Source organism: Bos indicus x Bos taurus, chromosome 5 (genome assembly GCF_003369695.1).
Source record: "Bos indicus x Bos taurus breed Angus x Brahman F1 hybrid chromosome 5, Bos_hybrid_MaternalHap_v2.0, whole genome shotgun sequence".
NCBI lineage: Eukaryota > Metazoa > Chordata > Mammalia > Artiodactyla > Bovidae > Bos > Bos indicus x Bos taurus.
Genome location: NC_040080.1, coordinates 102676095 through 102693730, shown reverse-complemented (window position 1 = coordinate 102693730; position 17636 = coordinate 102676095).

The following is a 17636-nucleotide window of genomic DNA, read 5'->3' as shown; positions in this document are numbered from 1 at the left end:
TGTCATCTTAATGACTTCTTCCAACAAATACTGTCTCAATAGCATACTAGACATATCACACCTACAAAGGAGCATACAAAGAGAAGGAAGCTCAGTGAGAAGAAAGCTCATGATCCTGTTGCACAGAGAAGTGTGACCAAATAGCATACTGACCCTCAAGGTTCACTAAAATTTGCTGAAGCAGTGGCAGCTTTAAAAAAAAAAAAAAGAATATGATAAGACCTGTAAGAAGTGTTAATGTTTTCTGAAGAAACAGATGAAGTTATGTAGTATATGTGTAGTGCTATGTATACATAGTATATAATTTTATTTACTGAAAAACAAAAGCCTATGCCATATCCTGAAGAGAAATTCTTTGGAATCAACCTAATCACATTCTACTAATCAGTATTATCCATATCTCTCCACTAACAATTAAGAGATTAAGTAAAACCAACTAGTCAAGATAGGACATTTTATATATCAAAAATGTTTGTTTCATTTGCATTCAAAAATTCATTCAGCCTAAAGAAAATACCCTTAGGCATTTTTATTTTAGTGACTCATCAATTAATTTCTCTTAGAAAGTTTGAGAAAGGCCCATAAGTGGATTGATTCGAGTTAAAGCATTAGAATAAAATTCATTTTTTAATCAGACAACTACCATTTGTTAAAATAGTAAACTGAAAGAGTCCAAAGGAGTTATATTAAATCCAAGTGACTTATGAAGAAGAAAAAGCTTTACTACACAAATGTTACATAAAACTTCAGTGTTTCAAAAGAAAGAAACCCAGAGATGTGTTTGATGAGTCTTTTTGTTCAAATTCAGGACTAATCATGTGTCTCATAAAGGAAGAATTATCAGCAAGATGTTCAAAAGAAAGTATTGACTTGCTCACCTAAAGCTTTAAATCTCCTACCAGGAAATTTGAAAAGACTAAGTAAGGATTTTGTCTTTTGGTGAGATGAGGGAATAAAAACAACCTTAGGAAACTGAATACTTTTATTATGGATTACTGAAAAGACTTCTAAATAAAAATTCTTGTTCTTCTTGTTCAAATGAAGAAAAACTACAACTGCAAATTGTTGTTTTATCTGAAGGCCACAAGTGAAAATAATATTACCAAAAATATGAGACTTAACTTTGCATTTATTTTAAAGAAAACTAATCTTTGTGCCCATACACATTTTCTGAGCATCACCATGAGTTATTTCCAAAAGAAGGGGTTGCTTAGTGAGGAAGATGTTGAAATTCTGTTTTCTTTCTCCCCTTTCTCTCTCTTTACCATTCTTTCACTTCCCCTTCCAAGCCTCACATTTATTAGGAAATGGATGTTGTATTCTTCAAGACTTAGCCTGCTTGTAAATAAATGTTATCACAATTTATTTAACTCGGAGGAAAAAAAAATTCTATTGGATTAAATTCCAAGTTACTGATGGAACAAAGCAATGGGAGGTAATTTGAGGCCACCAGCCCAAAGTTCTTTTTTACAGTCTAAAATTCTGACTTATAATACTTTGTTCATGGAACCAGTTTCTAGAAGGCTACTGTTAAAATATGAATATGCCACTTTATTATGATTTTTTCTATAATTATTTATTGAGTGAGTTGGAGCCAGGAAATAGATGGGCACCAGGCTGATCAGCTGGAATTTGTCTCCCATGGAGAGATACTCCAAGATGAAGACAATAGTAAGAGGGAGAACAAGCTGAGCTCTGCCCAGATAAAAGATAAAAGACCACATATATGTCACTCCCGAAGTCAAGGAAATCTCCCAGGCTACACGTGAGTGGAAAGGCTCCCTGAAGGTCAAAAGAGAGGGGGCATCACCCCATAGTAGGTGATGTCAATCTATACATAGGCTTCTTCACTGGAATCCATCTCGTCTAATATATGTACACTCACATATGGGTGGATCCTGAGATACACCAAATACAGACTCAGAACCAGGCAAAGCAAGATGCTGGCCAAAGGAAACCTGTAAGAAATGCCCCATATAACTGATTCAAACTACCATGAGGGCATGAGTCTGTGTGTGCCTATTCACACGTACTCTTTTTTTTCCCTTCTAATAAACACTTTACTTGTTTCACCAGTTACATCTTTGCAGGCATTCATTTATGAAAAGCTATATAGGCCAGGACCTTGTCATGGCCACTGGTCTAATGGCTAGACCAATGTTCTCACTTTATTAGTCTGACTTCAGTCTATGGCCAGTAACCTGTTTCAAGTTGCTGCAAGCCGAGGCCACCTGAGATCAATTCCTTTGAAAACTTTATTGGGATCACTAAAGTGTGTTCTCCACTATGAAGTGAGACATTCAGAATATGGGTCTTTTTCAGAAATTTTGGCTTGGCTATAACAGCACCATGAAGAATTCCAGCAGTTTAGAAAATACAAAAGGGAATCAAAGAATGAGGGAATTCTTTTGAATTCCTGGGCCCAATTTCAACATGAGTAAGGTGGGGAGGTTCCTACCACACCAACAAACAATTCTCAGAAGTCCTGGTTTCAGATAAATTAACTAAATTATAGGCAATACCTGCCTGGAGACAGCATCAGATCCCACAGGTTCAGTCCTACAATACTAGTCCTCCCCCGACCCCACCACAACTTCAGATGCCAGTCCTAAGCCTAAGTCATTATCTGTATTCCTCAATAGCTGGTTATATATATGTGACATGGAGTATCTCCTGCCATGTCTATAAGCAAAGATGTCACAATCATCAGTGACTATGTCCCTCCTGTGTGAGCAGGTAAGCCCTAAGGGAATTCAAGAAAAAGAATACAGGCTATCAGGCTACAGCCACTCTCTACAAAGTAAAAATTCAGGATGCTGACCCCAGATAGCTGAGATGCACATGAAAGAAATGATTTCAGTAAGCCCAGACCCTTGCATCTTCCCATACGTAGAAGGGAATTAAATTCCTTAACTTGAGATATTTGGTTTTCCTTAATTAACAGTAATCATTGATGTTCAGATTATCTGCCCCACTTTGTTGCAAACTTCTATACAACCTAACTCCATCTCCCACCTCCTATGAACAGTTTCTCAAGGCTACTTGAGATGTTGTCTCCTGACCTTGAAGTCCTAAGATTTCCCACTGAATAAAACAATTCTCAATTTTCAGGTTCTAACTATTTTTAAGTCAACATATAAATCAGAAGTTCCCAAGATGCTCTCCTTGGGTTTTCTTTATTTTACATAGTTTTAGATAGTTGCTAGGGCAATGGCAACCCACTCCAGCACTCTTGCCTAGAAAATCCCATGGACAGAGGAGCCTGGTAGGCTGCAGTCCATGGGTCGCTAAGAATCGGGCACGACTGAGCAACTTCACTTTCACTTTTCACTTTCATGCATTGGAGAAGGAAATGGCAACCCACTCCAATATTCTTGCCTGGAGAATCCCAGGGACAGAGCAGCCTGGTGGGCTGCCGTCTATGGGGTCGCACAGAGTCGGACACGACTGAAGTGACTTAGCAGCAGCAGAAAAACTCACAGAACTCAGGAAACCTATTTACTCACTAGATTACCAAGTTATTGTAAAAGGCCAGACAATTCAGAATAATTGTCAGAATAATTCAGAAATTCAGAATAATTCAGAATTCAGAAAAAGCCAGACAAAAGAGATGAGGCAAGGTATGAGGAAAGGGCTCAGAGCTTACATGTTCTCTTCCTAACTCTCCATGTGCTCACCTACCAGGAAGCTCTCCAAACCCTTTGTTTGGGGGTTTTTAATGAGACTTCAGTACTCTAAAGTACTCCAAAAATCAACAATCTCAGATATGCAGATGATACCATTCTAATGACAGAAAGCTAAGAGGAACTAAAGACCCTGTTGATGAGGATGGAGAAGAGTGAAAGAGCTGAATTAAAATTAAATGTTATAAAAACTAAGATTATGGCATCCAGCTCCATTATTTCATGGCAAATAGAAAGGGGAAAGGTGGAAGTAGTGACAGATTTCCCCTTCTTGGGCTCTAAAATCACTGAGGATGATGACTGCAGCCATGAAATCGGAAGACATCTGCTTCTTGGAAGGAAAGCTATGACAAAACTAGACAGTGTTTTGAAAAGCAGAGACATTGGACCACAAAGAAGGCAGAACACCAAAGAACTGATGCCTTCAAAACGTGGTGCTTGGAGAAGACTCCTGAAAGTCCCTTGGACAGCAAGGAGATCAAACCAGCCAACCTTTTTTTTTTTTTTTTTTTAATTGGAGGCTAATTACCTTACAATATTGTAAGGTTTTGCCATGCATTGACATGAATCAGCCATGGGTGTACATGTTCCCCCATCCTGAAACCCCCTTCCACCTCCCTCCCCATCCCATCCCTCTGGGTCATCCCAGTGCAACAGCCCTGAGCACCCTGTCTCATGGATCAAACCAGGACTGGTGATCTATTTCACATTTGGTAATATACATGTTTCAATGCTATTCTCTCAAACCATCCCACCCTCGCCTTCTCCCACAGAGTCCAAAAGTTTTTTACATCTGTGCCACTTTTGCTGTCTTGCATATAGGGTCATCGTTAGCATCTTTCTAAATTCCATATATATGCATTATTATATTGTATTGGTGTTTTTATTTCTGACTTCACTCTGTATAATAGGCTCCAGTTTCATCCACCTCAATAGAACTGATTCAAATGAATTCTTTTTAATGACTGAATAATATTCCATTGTGTATATGTACCACAGCTTTCTTATCCGTTCATCTGCCGATGGACATCTAGGTTGCTTCCATGTCCTAGCTATTGTAAACAGGGCTGTGATGAACATTGGGGGTACACGTGTGTTTTTCATTTCTGGTTTCCTCAGTGTGTATGCCCAGCAGTGGGATTGCTGGGTCATATGGCAGTTCTTGGAGAAGGCAATGGCAACCCACTCCAGTACTCTTGCCTGGAAAATCCCATGGATGGAGGAGCCTGGTAGGCTGCAGTCCATGGGGTCACTAAGAGTCGGACACAACTGAGCGACTTCACTTTCACTTTTCACTTCCATGCATTGGAGAAGGAAATGGCAACCCACTCCAGTGTTCTTGCCTGGAGAATCCCAGGGACGGGGGTAACCCCAGTGGGCTGCCGTGCATGGGGTCACACAGAGCCAGACACGACTGAAGCGAATTAGCATGGCAGTTCTATTTCCAGTTTTTTTGAGGAATATCCACACTGTTCTCCATAGTGGCTGTACTAGTTTGCATTCCCACCAACAGTGTAAGAGGGTTCCCTTTTCTCCACACCCTCTCCAGCATTTATTATTTGTAGGCTTTTGGATAGCAGCCATTCTGACCAGCATGAGATGGTACCTCATTGTGATTTTGATTTGCATTTCTCTGATAATGAGTGATGTTGAGCATCTTTTCATGTGTTTGTTAGCCATCTGTATGTCTTCTTTGGAGAAATGTCTGTTTAGTTCTTTGGCCCATTTTTTTGATTGGGTCATTTATTTTTCTGGAATTGAGCTGCAGGAGCTGCTTGTATATTTTTGAGATTAATTCTTTGTCAGTTGCTTCATTTGCTATTATTTTCTCCCATTCTGAAGGCTGTCTTTTCACTTTGCTTATAGTTTCCTTTGCTGTGAAAAGGCTTTTAAGTTTAATTAGATCTCATTTGTTTATTTTTGCTTTTATTTTCATTATTCTGGGAGGTGGGTCATAGAGGATCCTGCTGTGATTTATGTCAGAGTTTTTTGCCTATGTTTTCCTCTAGGAGTTTTATAGTTTCTGGTCTTACATTTAGATCCTTAATCTATTTTGAGTTTACTTTTGTGTATGGTGTTAGAAAGTGTTCTAGTTTCATTCTTTTACAAGTGGTTGACCAGTTTTCCCAGCACCACTTGTTAAAGAGATTGTCTTTTCTCCATTGTATATTCTTGCCTCCTTTGTCAAAGATAAGGTGTCCATAGGTGCATGGATTTATCTCTGAGCTTTCTGTTTTGTTCCATTGATTCATATTTCTGTCTTTGTGCCACTAACATACTGTCTTAATGACTGTAGCTTTGTAATATAGTCTGAAGTCAGGCAGGTTGATTCCTCTAGTTCCATTCTTCTTTCTCAAGACTGCTTTGGCTATTCGAGGTTTTTTGTATTTCCATACAAATTGTGAAATTACTTGTTCTAGTTCTCTGAAAAATAACACTGGTAGCCTGATAGGGATTGCATTGAATCTATAGATTGCTTTGGGTAGTATACTCATTTTCACTATATTGATTCTTCTGATCCATGAACATGGTATATTTCTCCATTTATTTGTGTTGTCTTTGATTTCTTTCACCAGTGTTTTATAGTTTTCAAAATATAGGTATTTTGTTTCTTTAGGTAGATTTATTCCTAAATATTTTATTCTTTTCATCACAATGGTGAATGAAATTGTTTCCTTAATTTCTCATTGTTAGTGTATAGAAATGGAAGGGATTTCTCTGTGTTAATTTTATATCCTGAAACTTTACTATATTCATTGATTAACTCTAGTAATTTTCTGGTGATGTCTTTAGGGTTTTCTATGTAGAGGATCATGTCATCTGCAAACAGTGAGAGTTTTACTTCTTCTTTTCAAATATGGATTCCTTTTATTTCTTTTTCTGTTCTGATTGCTGTGGCTAAAACTACCGAAACTATGTTGAATAGTAGTGGTGAGAGTGGGCACCCTTGTCTTGTTCCTGACTTTAGGGGAAATGCTTTCAATTTTTCACCATTGAGGATAATGTTTGCTGTGGGTTTATCATATGCAGCTTTTATTGTGTTGAGGTATGTTCCTTCTATGCCTGCTTTCGGGGGGAGGGGGGGTGTTTATCATAAATGGATGTTGAATTTTGTCAAAGGCTTTCTCTGCATCTATTGAGACAATCATATCATCTTTATCTTTCAATTTGTTAATGTGGTGTATCACATTGATTGATTTGTGACTATTGAAGAATCCTTGCATCCCTGGGATAAAGCCCACTTGGTCATGATACATGATCTTTTTAATAGGTTGTTGGATTCTGTTTGCTAGAATTTTGTTAAGGATTTTTACATCAATGTTCATCAGTGATATTGGCCTGTAGTTTTCTTTTTTTGTGGCATCTTTGTCTGATTTTGGTATTAGGGTGATGGTGGCCTCATAGAATGAGTTTGGAGGTTTACTTTCCTCTGCAATTTTCTGGAAGAGTTTGAGTAGGATAGGTATTAACACTTCTCTAAACGCTTGATAGAATTTAGCTGTGAAGCCATCTGGCCCTGGGCTTTTGTTTCTTGGAAGACTTTTTATCACAGTTTCAATTTCCGTGCTTGTGATGGGTCTGTTAAGATTTTCTATTTCTTCTTCGTTCAGTTTTGGAAGATTATACTTTTCAAAGAATTTTTTCATTTCTTCCAAGTTGTCCATTTTATTGGCATACAGTTGCTGATAGTGGTCTCTTATGATCCTTTGTATTTCTGTGTTGTCTGTTGTGATTTCTCCATTATCATTTCTAATTTTGTTGATTTGATTCTTCTCCCTTTGTTTCTTGATGAGTCTGGCTAATGGTTTGTCTATTTTATTTATCTTCTCAAAGAACCAGCTTTTGTTTTGTTAATTTTTGCTAAGGTCCCCTTTGTTGCTTTTTCATTTATTTCTGCCCTAATTTTTATGATTGCTTTCTTTCTTCTTTTTCTAGTTGCTTTATGTGTAGAGTTAGGTTATTTATTTGATTTTTCTCTTGTTTATTGAGGTAAGCCTGTATTGCTGTGACCCTTCCCCTTAGCACTGCTTTTACTGAGTCCCATAGGTTTTGGGTTGTCATGTTTTCATTTTCATCCATTTCTTTGCATATTTTTATTTCATTTTTTATTTCTTCTGTGATTTGCTGCAAACCAGTCAATCTTAAGGGATATAAACCCTGAATATTCATTGGAAGGACTGATGCTGAAGCTCCGGTATTTTGGTCATCTGATACAAACAGTCAGCTCATTGGAAAAGTCCCTGATGCTGGGAAATACTAAGGGCAGAAGGAGAAGAGGGCATCAGAGGATGAGATAGCTGGATGGCATCACCAATGCAATGGACATGAACTTGGGCAAACTTTGGGAGATGGTGAGGGACAGGGAAGCTTAGTGTGCTGCAGTCCATGAGGCTGCAAAGAGTCTGACATGACTGGGCAACTGAAAAACAACAAGAGTACTCTGCATGATTGATTATATCCCTGGCCACTGGCAACTGAATTCAATCCCTAGCCCCACACCCAAAGGAGGTGGTGTGATGAATTGAAAATCTAATCCTTTAACTACATCCTCTAACTCAACATTCAAAAAACTATGATCCTGTTATCCAGTCCCATTACTTCATGGCAAAAAGATGGGGAAACAATGGAAACAGTGACAGACTTTATTTTCTTGGGCTCCAAAATCACTGCACATGGTGATTGCAGCCATGACATTAAAAGACACTTGCTCCCTGGAAGACAAATTATGACCAAGCTAGAGAGCATATTCCAAAAGCAGAGACATTACTTTGCCAACAAAGGTCCCTCTAGTCAAAGCTATGGTTTTTCCAGTAGTCGTGTATGGATGTGAAAGTTGGACTATAAAGAAGGCTGAGCACTGAAGAATTGATGCTTTTGAACTGTGGTGCTGGAGATGACTCTTGAGAGTCCCTTGGACTGCAAGGAGATCCAACCAGTCCATCATAAAGGAGATCAGTCCTGAGTGTTCATTGGAAGGACTGATGCTTAAGCTGAAGCTCCACTACTTTAGCCACCTGATGTTAAAAGCCAACTCATTAGAAAAGACCCTGATGCTGGGAAATATTGAAGGCAGGAGGAGAAGGGGATGACAGAGGATGAGATGGTTGGATGGTTCAAACTCAATGGACATGAGTCTGAGCAAGTTTTGGGAAATTGTGATGAACAGCAAAGCCTGGCTTCTGCAGTCAGACACAACTGAGCCTCTGAACTAAACCACGTAGTTGGTTCTCCTAGCAACCAGCCCTCCTCACTTTTTGATGACCTAAGGGCTTTTTGAAATCACCTTAGTAACATAGCAAAAGATACATTTATTGCTCTTGTAACAGGAAATTACAACAGTTAAGGAGTCAAGAGCCAGGAACTGGGGACAAAGACCAAGAGAATATATAAGAGAAACATATTTTAGTCAGCTGAATGACCAGGTATATATTTCTTATAAATAACAATGTCACAGAGGTACTGAATAAATGAAAAGCAGCTGAATTCTAAGAAACCTCAGTGGGCACAGAAAACTTCAGAATTTCATCAGTTCCAAGACTTCTTGTTAAATTATTCATTAAGGAAAAGAAAAACATACAGTAGAACCTCTTTTGTTATGGATGACCAAATTTGGAGCTAAAACTAATGCCACATGAAATCATATACATAATAAATAACATGTTCTTGTCTTATCTGCCCTGACATCACAGAGTAAAAAATAAAAGAATTTTCACTAAACTTGAAGGGTAGGTGACTCAGATGGTAATGAATCTGCCTGCAAAGCAGAAGACCTCTAGGTCAGGAAGATCCCCTGGAGATGGAAATGGTCACCCACTCCAGTATTCTTGCCTGGAGAATTCCATGAACAGAGGAGCGTGGCTGGCTGCAGTCCATAGAGTTGCAAAGAGTCAGACGACTGAATGACTAACACACTGAAGGGTGGGTGGAAAATATTAAATTTATTTGCTGGATCTGAAAAAATTAATAAAGAGAAATCTCATTTAAATATAGTTGAGAGACAGGGGCAGTGGGGAGGAGCTCTCATGCCCTGAAATGATAACAAAACCCAACAGGAAGAAGAAAGACTCCTCTTCTTTCCTGACAAGGACTCAGCCAATAAAAAGCCATGGACTCCTTATTTATTGATACTGTAGGTCCATCAACTTCATCTTCCCCTCTATAAAAATATTATCCTGTTGCAGAAACCAGTACTTGAGAAACCAAGCACCACACTCAGAAAGTTGGAGAACTCAGGTACTCAGGTTTATTGTGCTGGGGGGCCCAGAGGAGTTAACACTCCAAGCTCTGAGCCCTGAACAAAGGGGTTACAGAGTTTTTTTATACATGGACAAGCATGATTAACTGGGTTTGAAGGTTTGCAGGGGCTAAGGCGATTGCAAAGAGCAGGACAAGAGTGAGTGAGTTCAGCTCCAGTTCCTAGTATTTTGAGTCCCCACTTTCTGAGACCTACATGATCTAGACTTTGCAAGGAGCAAGCTGGGTTACAGAGGCAGAAGGAGAAGGAGGTTATGTAAAATTTTAATTTTTCCTCTTCACTCCTTCCCTTGCTGTGCTGGAACTTGCATGTGACTTGTCATGGTTATAGATCCCAAATTGCAATTCTCCACTGATCCTGAATAAACCTGTCTTTGCTGTAGAAATCTCTGGCAGTCTATTTACTTCAAGTCAGCAGATCCCTATATCATCTCAAAGAATTAGACAGTTACCATTCACAGATCCTGTACCTGAGCTATATCAGACACCCATGTGACCACCAATTGTGGAGCTGTCCTAAATGTGTACCAAGGTACTATGGTTGAAGAATGAATTGAAACCAACAAAACAGTCTATATCAAAGCTGAATTTATTAACATGTCAGTCAAAGAACTCACCATGCTAGAACAAATTGGGATAAATGAATACATGCTCTAAACACAGACTCAGTTTCCAACAAAGTCTGAAAAAAGGTTTAGAATTTTTTCTCTGTCTTGTATGGATATAGAAAAGGAAATACACCATTTCTAAAATGACAAGAGAAGAATCTTCAAAATGTGGGTATGGATTACAATTTAGTTCCTTATCTTATTGGACTACTATATAGAGTCTGTTCTGCAGTTAATTTTAACATGGATATGGTAGAGCTGATAATAAAAAATAAAAATATTAAGTTCTACAATTTTAATCTAATTTTAAATCCACAGAAGCCTTATGATGTCTGAGATATTATGTAATTTTACCAATAAAGAAGGCCAAGTCTCATAGAACTTATGATATTCCTATCAAGAGCTCCCTAAAAATGTCCTTCCTGGGTCCCTAGAAATTGAGAGAATGCAGGTTTGTGTGACAATAAAACTTTTCCTTTTCCCTCTACAGCATACTAATAAAGTGATTATTCTTTTTTTTTTTCAATAGCTTTATTTTATTTATTTATTGACACTGAAACCAAGCACCACACAAGGGCCAATAAGTTCCAGGGCAAGACATACCAAGCAAATTCTCCAGCAACAAAGGAACACAGCCCTGAGCTTCAAGATACAGGCTGCCCAAAGTCACCCCAAAACTATAGACATCTTATAACTCATTACTGGACATTTCATTGCACTCCAGAGAGAAGAAATACAGCTCCACCCACCAGAACACCGACACAAGCTTCCCTAACCAGGAAACCTTGACAAGCCACCTGTACAAACCCACACACAGTGAGGAAACGCCACAATAAAGAGAACTCCACAAACTGCCAGAATAAAGTGATTATTCTTATTTCATGCTTCCTGTTAGGCCTTAGAAGTGTTTCTCTTTCCTCAGTGAGAGACACGAGGTGAAAAAAGATATATCATTTAAAAATTGTTTATTTTGCTGTCAGAAGTGGTTTAAGGTGTTGTTTTTGCTTTCTTTGCTCAGCTACTAGCTCCACTTTGAACATTTCACCACTATTTTCAGTTACCTTCTGACAAAACAGCCAGGCTATGAACGCATTTCCTCATCTAAGGCTTGCAGAGCTGCAATTGCTCATACATTAAGAAAGATTTTTTCAATAGTTTTTTCTGACTTTTATCTTATCTTAATATGCATTTTTAGTTATTAATATCATATAATTGCTTTCCATCCTTACTAAAATTCCTTATGCTAACATTTGGCTCAGGTAATGGTTGTTCATTTTTAAAGTATTATGCATTATTTAAGAGAGCTGTGAAAAACAGAACTCATTCCCCATTCCTGCTTACAATGACACTTGAGTATCTGAGTATAGATATTTTGCTATTGCTTTTGCCAAGCATTATTCCAAGCCTCAGTATCCAACCAATATCTAGCCAATATTATATACTGTCTTTTTTTTTTTTTTCCTATAATAGGCTCCTCTCAAGTTTCCAAAATAAGCACACTGTCAGAACCCTGCAGAAATTTCTCTGGTCAACATTTCCTTAACAAAATGCCTCTTGGTTTTTCTATACTCAAGTTTTAAAAATGTATATGTTGGAGATGGTATGATAAAATCAGTGCAGCCACAGCAAGAGATAAGAATGAGACTCGGTAAAGGTTCATGTTACTCACATATATAGAAAGAGGGTTTTCTACATGCCACACAAGTTCAAAGGGAAGACACTAAGGAGGTCGGAGGCAGAAGAATGAGGCAAAAGCGGAGCTTAGGCCACAGCATTTACTGGAGTGTCTACAGAAAAAGCAAAACAAAGTACAACAAACAGTTCAGGACTGGCTAGTTTAAATAACACCAGCAGGCTTCAGGATATAGCGGCAGTCTCAAGTTGCTGGGTACCTGGCTCTAGAGTAATTTAGGTCCAGGGAAATATCAGGCTGCTGTGTGAGAACCAAATAAGGAGGCACTTGGGGGTACAAGCGGGATAGGCTGGTTTATAGAGCTGACCCTTGAACATCATGGATCTGAATTGCATGGGTCCACTTATATGTTGGAGCAGGAAATGGCAACCCACTCCAGTATGCTTTCCTAGAGGATCCCGTGAACAGAGGAGCCTGGTGGGCTGCTGTCCATAGAGTCGCAAAGAGTCGGACATGACTGAAGCGACTTAGCATGCATGCATGCCTTGGAGAAGGAAATGGCAACCCACTCCAGTATTCCTCCCTGAAGAACCCCAGGGACAGAGGAGCCTGGTGGGATGCCGTCTATGGCGTCGCACAGAGTTGGACACGACTGAAGTGACTTAGCAGCAGCAGCAGCACTTACATGTGGATTTTTTTTTTTTTCCAATAAATATAGTACATGTATTTTCATTTTACAGATCTTTAACTAAGCTTGGGGGAAAGTTTGTATTTGATTAGAGATCACAATATGTGGAATTAAAAAAAAAAGCTAGGGTTTGAGATCTGATTTTATCTAAACCATTTTAGCTTCTTGCCCTGGGATAAGTCATTTATCAATTCCTTTGGTTTTGAGGCAGAGATAGCAGTACATAGATATTCAGTTGTGGGAGAAATCAATGCCTCTAACCCCTCTGTTCGGAGAAGGCAATGGCACCCCACTCCAGTACTCTTGCCTGGAAAATCCCATGGATGGAGGAGCCTGTAGGCTGCAGTCCATGGGGTCGCTAAGAGTCAGACATGATTGAGCGAATTCACTTTCCCTTTTCACTTTCATGCATTGGAGAAGGAAATGGCAACCCACTCCAGTGTTCTTGCCTGGAGAATCCCAAGGACGGGGGAGCCTGGTGGGCTTCCATCTATGGGATCACACAGAGTTGGACACGAATGAAGTGACTTAGCAGTAGCAGCAGCAACCCCTCTGTTGTTCAGGAGACAACTGTATAAGAAAAGAATTTTTAGAGGCAAGTTGTTATCATCATTGAGAATTACCTAGCCCTGGAAGGGGCAATCTCTCTTCAGCAAGAAGTATTTTTTTAATATCAAAACATAATAAACAGAAAATTCTATATATTAATATATATATATACATGCACACAAAACACAAGCCAAATTTCAAAGGAGGAATATATCTTTGAAAGCATTTTTAGCCAGTGTTTATATTTGAAAAATTTGTAAATTTTTATCTCCCAATATTTTTAATTTTTAAAAAGTGGGAAAATCTTGAATTGCATTTCATATAGAATTACTAAACGGTCAGAATCAGGTGAATACTGCTGCTTCTGCTAAGTCACTTCAGTCGTGTCTGACTCTGTGCGACCCCATGGACTGCAGCCCAACAGGCTCCTCCATCCATGGGATTCTCCAGGCAAAAGTACTACAAAGTACTTTTAATTATAAATTGTTTGGTGGTCAGAACATCTTATTTTAAATTTCTACATTTTAATACAATAATGTGTTATAGACATTCCTATATATGTTAGTTACATTTTAGAAAATTGTTGAGGTGTGGTTTTTTGTAAAATGCACTATTGTTTTTCCCACTTAAGAATAATGAGAACTAGGTTCAGAGTTAGTGTTTCTATGTAGAACTACTGATTTTAAGGAAGCGATTACTGGCATTCAGTGGTGAAACTATATTTGTTGAAAACTATTTAGGTCTCAAGGGTATCAGTGTCATGAGTTAAACTACAATGTGGGACAGTTACCTTCACACTATGTTTATAACTATGAGTAATAATGTAAGACATATTATTGTCATTATTACTTAAACTTGAGTTCAAGCAAAAAAAAAAAGCCTCTAATTTTCTTCTGTCAGTATCTATAGCTGTCATCTGTAGCTTCTGTTTATTATTCTTTCACTTTAATTTGGGAAGAACTTCCTGATTTTTTTATGAAAACCTACCCTTCACCCTCTCAGTTTGGGGTATGGGGATATAGATTGACTACTTAATTTCACTAACCACAGTAATCAGTTCACAGCTAGACAGGTGATCCAAGGGAGGGCAATAAGAACTTTAGAAAGTATTTTTGCTTTACTCATTGAGAAAACTTCTAGCTGTTCTTTCCTTTTGATTGTCAAGGTAACAGGCTATAAGTGCAATCCTTTTGAAGGCATCTTGCCACCACATAGAAGAACTTTCATAAAAACACAAAAGAGCAAATTGAGCTCTAATGACATCATCTCAGTCTGTGGATCCACGCATGCCTGAAGCCCAGACATCCTTCTGGATGGTTAATATTAGTTTAAGATTTACTTTGCTGTTCAGCATACTAGCAATAAGGGTGTTGGCTCTTTCAGGCTATCTTTTGGGTAAATCAAAATGTCTTTCAATTCTTCTTTGCCCACTGACTATTTTTAGCACAACATAGAAGTTTTAAACATCAGGTGCTAAAATATAATTATAGAGTGTGCCATTTTAACACCAAAAAAGGGAAAAACAGTGACACCATCAATTGCCCTCTTTTTAAACTCCTATTTGTGATTTGAAGGGAGGAAATCCTTCAAGAGCATATAGCATAATGATTAATAGTGAGGCTTGGAAGCAAGAAACCTGGAGTTTATAATTTAGTTCTACAAACCAGTAGTTATGTAGCCGCAGGAAAGTTAGTCAGTATCTCAGTTTTCTCACTTATAAAGTTGGGGAAATATTTTACAAGATTTCTATAAAAATTAAATGAGATATACAGTACTTAAAACAGTATCAAGCATATTGTGAGTACTCAATAAATGCCAGTATCTGGGTATTATTTTTATCATAGTTATACATTATTATTATTTATTCAACTATATATGTATAATACAATGATAAGACAGAAGAGACAAAGAATGCCCCCCCCCATCCATCTCGCTTGCATATTTATCTGCCTTCCAAAATCTTTTATCTATCAGAGCAGGCAAGTTTCTGATGGGTTCACTTATTTCAAGGTTTAGGTATTTATTGAATACTACTTATGTTCAAAGTTCTTCCTATAAACTAGGAATATAAGGGATAACAATTCAAATACGATCATTCCTGTCATGGAATGTACATTCTAAAAGTGGCACCAAAAAAATCAAAATCAAGTTTTTATAGGTTAGAAAAGTATTATGCAAAAGAAATGCAAATTCTTTGAGAACATATTCTGGGGTACCTGCTCTAGGTCTGGAGAGTCAAAGAAGACTTTCTTTAAAAAGTGATTTTCAGTTAAATCCTTTATAAGGATAAGAAAAGGAACACACTAATACTGGAAATAGCTTGTTTGAATGACTAGATTCGGGAAGGAGAACGGTGGCTTGTTAGAAAAGTGAGAAAGAAATTCTATATAAAGCATGAACAACAAATGAAAGCACAGCAAAAGAGGAGACTGGAAAGGCAGGGAAATATATAGTCATGCAGAAACTTAAGACAGTATAAAAGAGCTTTTGATTTTTGTTATCAATATACTAAAAGAAATTAGAATCCATTGAAGTATCTTTTTTTAAAAACTAGAAAAAATTATTCTGGTAGATTGTATCTAAAAGGGAGAAAAGACATTCAATTTATTTCAATTTTTTTGTAAAATAGAAGTAAAGCGAAGTGAATGGATATGAGGCATAAATGCAGGAGACATGGGATTGATCCCTGATGTGGAAAGAAGCCATAGAGCAACTAAGCCCATGCACCGCAACTACTGAGCTGCACTCTAGGGCCCAGGAGCCACAACTACTGGGGCCTTCATGCCCAAGACCTTATGTTCCACAACAAGAGAAGCCCCTGCAATGAGAAGTCTGCACACCAAAGCAGAGAGTGGCTCCCACCTGCCGCAGCTAGAGAAAAAGCCCACGCAGCAGTGAAGACCCAACACAGCCAATGAATAAACACAATTATTTTTTTAGAAAAAGGAAGACCTTTCCATTCTGTGAGGGAAGGTAGATATAGCAAGGGAAAACTCATTCTGCAATTACTAGAAGCAGACATACATGAAAAGATTCTTTTTAAGATATCACAGGAAATTTTGAAAATAAACTACTGAAACTTTCATTCCAAGAACTTAAGAAAGAACAGCAAATTAAAGACAAAAAAGTAAGGAAAATCCTTTCATTAATAAATGATTTTGTTCTTAATCATTTAAGAACAGAAGTCAAAGAAATCGAATACAGATGTACAATTATAAAACTCAACATATCTACTAATAAATTCTTTGAAATGACAAAGCAAATTTACAATCCTTAAAAACTAATCAAAGAAAAATAAAATATGAATTCTAAGAATAAAAACGATACATAATTTTTACATAGATTCAATCATAAAAAGGCAAAACATTTTGAACAAATGTTTAACAACAAATTCAATACTTCTGATGAAAGGAGAAATTCATAGTACTATATCTGACAGAAGAGTAAATCAAAGCAAAGAAATAGAGGGAAACAACAGAATGGGAAAGACTAGAGATCTCTTCAAGAAAATCAGAGATACCAAGGGAACATTTCATGCAAAGATGGGCTCAATAAAGGACAGAAATGGTATGGACCTAACAGAAGCAGAAGATATTAAGAAGAGTTGGCAAGAATACACAAAAAAGAGCTTCACGACCAAGATAATCACAATGGTGTGATCACTCATCTAAAGGCAGGTATCCTGGAATGTGAAGTCAAGTGGGCCTTAGAAAGCATCACTATGAACAAAGCTAGTGGATGTGATGGAATTCCGGTTGAGCTACTTCAAATCCTGAAAGATGATGCTTTGAAAGTGCTGCACTCAATATGCCAGCACATTTGGAAAACTCAGCAGTGGCCACAAGACTGGAAAAAGTCAGTTTTCATTCTAATCCCAAAGAAAGGCAATGCCAAAGAATGCTCAAACTACCACACAATTGCACTCATCTCACATGCTAGTAAAGTAATGCTCAAAATTCTCCAAGCCAGGCTTCAGCAATACATGAACTGTGAACTTCCTGATGTTCAAGCTGGTTTTAGAAAAGGCAGAGGAACCAGAGATCAAATTGCCAGCATCCGCTGGATCACCGAAAAAGCAAGAGAGTTGCAGAAAAACATCTATTTCTGCTTTATTGACTATGCCAAAGCCTTTGACTGTGTGGATCACAATAAACTGTGGAAAATTTGAAAGAGATGGGAATACCAGACCACCTGACCTGCCTCTTAAGAAACCTGTATGC